At 43.5% G+C, this 2,389-nt stretch overlaps 2 non-coding genes across 2 annotated transcripts in view; both read left to right on the top strand.

Moving 5' to 3' along the window:
• Positions 1 to 12, top strand: part of LOC143260231 (small subunit ribosomal RNA) — a 1,921-nt gene extending 1,909 nt beyond the window's left edge. The window contains exon 1 of the ribosomal RNA XR_013034356.1: positions 1 to 12. This exon is cut by the window's left edge and continues 1,909 nt beyond it. This is a non-coding gene — a ribosomal RNA (small subunit ribosomal RNA).
• A 1,156-nt stretch (positions 13 to 1,168) lies between these two features.
• On the top strand, positions 1,169 to 1,323 carry LOC143260216 (5.8S ribosomal RNA). Its single transcript, XR_013034341.1, has one exon. It is a non-coding gene; the product is annotated as a 5.8S ribosomal RNA (ribosomal RNA).
• Positions 1,324 to 2,389: the final 1,066 nt, after the last annotated feature.

Here is a 2,389-nt window from a genome sequence, read left to right as displayed (position 1 = left end):
GAAGGATCATTACAATGTTCCAATATATCTCAAAGAGAGAGGAGAGGAGGAGAGAAAATGAATTCGATTAGTTTGTGGATAAAAATTCATATAAAAAAAAAGATATTGTTGAGCCCGCCAGATCATTCGTGCGTGATTTACACGGCCAGACGTGTGTACTATACGTATTAGGCCTTTGATCTGCGTTGCGTAGGCCACAACAAATCTTTCAAAGAGAGAGATATATGTGTTGTTGGGGTTTGTGATTATGAAGGTGCCCCAACGCACAAAAATATATAAAAATGTACAAAGTTGGGATGTGGTGTGGTGGAGAAGAGTTGGGCCCGACCAGATCATTCGTGCGTGATTTACACGGCCAGACGCGTATTATATTACACGTATTAGGCCTTTGATCTGCGTTGCGTAGGCCATCTTCTCGATAGAGAGAAAGCCAATGTATTCTTTTTCTTTCTTTACACACACACACACACACACACACAGTTGTAGTAGGACAGGGAGGGATGCGAGCGTGCTAATCACGCTTCCTCAAGTCTTCGCTGTGGTGTAAAAAAGAAAAAAAGGAATCGTTGGGAAAGTCCAAAGGACGAAAATATCGGGCAGTCTGAAGATAACTTAATGCTCGTTTACATTGGTATCAAGAGAGACCGGCTTGTGTAGCTCGTTTCAATGCTGTGTCGTTGTCATTGACACCCTACTCTGTTGCGCGCTAGTGGCAGCATGAGCGTGGGACGTATATATATATGACACCCAGCTAGAGCCGGCCGTGAGTCCGTCCGGTGTAAATAACGACGAAAGGAGAGAGAAACTTTTCGAATCCAGTATCGGGTTGATAATTGTCCAGTTTGAATATCCATATCCCCGTCGTTTTTGGAGGTGATATACTCTCTGTGTTTCTTCGATAGAAGGCTTTTCAATGTTCTATTCGCTCCGACCGTCGAACTTGCAAGAAAACAGTGGTTTTGGATTTGCTCGTACATATATATATATATGGTTTCGACGGAAATATCTCGTTCTTTAAGGGACAATTATGTCGTCGTACGACGACTCCCGAATCTCCTTCGCGCGCTGGTTGGAGCTCTTCGGGTATCGGCTTGTTCCGAAATATAACACAAAAATGTGGTGGATAGCAAATAGACATTATATATATGAGAGAATAAAAGGGAAAAATTACCCTGAACGGTGGATCACTTGGCTCGTGGGTCGATGAAGAACGCAGCTAATTGCGCGTCAACGTGTGAACTGCAGGACACATGAACATCGACATTTCGAACGCACATTGCGGTCCACGGATACAATTCCTGGACCACGCCTGGCTGAGGGTCGTTTACGTACTTATAAACTGCTTGCGTTGATGGCACTTGTTGCATATATACGTACGAGCGAATGATGGGCGCTTCGTCGGCGTTTGTCGCGGTCCTATGAATATTGAGAAATTTTACGTACGTCTAACAGTCTTCGAGAGAGATGGAAATCGTGTTCGAACTAGCGTGAGTGTGGAAGGCGGTGTCGTGTGTCGTATATGTTTTATATACGTCCGCCCGTCTGAAACACCGCTTCGAAGCGGTGACAAAATCTTTTTCGGGACGATTCGTATCCGTAGAACTATCGAGATTTCACTGGTACATTTTCAACGCGCTCCCGACGTCGCCTGAAATGAAACGAGATGGGTTTAACCCACGAAAGCGTACTACACGAGTCTGTCCTATGTGAAAACTGTGTACAGAGATCGAACGAACGCATGAAAGAAATTGAACGAAAGAACACATAACCCGCAAAAATAGAGTAGAATTGTGACCGTTGCTTCGAATTTGAATTTATATGTATATATATCATAGCCCCAGGGAGTGGAACCTATGAGTGTGGAAGGATGTCTCTTACCGTTATGTTGCCAGAGGAAAAAAAGTCTCTCTCTTCGTACGACACATTTGTGTACGAATTGTATCGATGGCTATATAGATCCGATGTTGCACATATTCTGAGTAAAGAACACCCCACCCGGGTTACCGTCCTAAAACTCTTCTATTGGTGTGGCTATGATGTGTGTGTCAACGCAATCGCGAGTCTGGTTCTACGGAAAACCGTTTGTCGGTCGCCCCAAATATCTTTTTGTTCTCTTCAAATGATCGAATAGCGAAACCGCACGAGATCAATCGGTCGTCTAGTCCCCGAAAGTACTTTTCGGACGGACGTTAAAGTTATACCGATTGTAATCGTCTTGCGAGTGTTTCGAAGATCTATATTTGGAGAGGATATCGAATTTTATAAAAGATATATTGGTGAGGCGCGATAAACGGTTTTTGTTTTGCTTTAAGGGTTTTTTGTGTTTTTTTTATTTTTTTCTTTTTTTGTGTTGCTCTGTACACGTTTCGCAAAATGCTTTCGGGGGGGG

Source organism: Megalopta genalis, chromosome 10 (assembly GCF_051020955.1).
Source record: "Megalopta genalis isolate 19385.01 chromosome 10, iyMegGena1_principal, whole genome shotgun sequence".
Classification (NCBI taxonomy): domain Eukaryota; kingdom Metazoa; phylum Arthropoda; class Insecta; order Hymenoptera; family Halictidae; genus Megalopta; species Megalopta genalis.
Note: the sequence above shows the minus strand (reverse complement) of the source record. Positions and strands in the feature narration are given on the sequence as shown.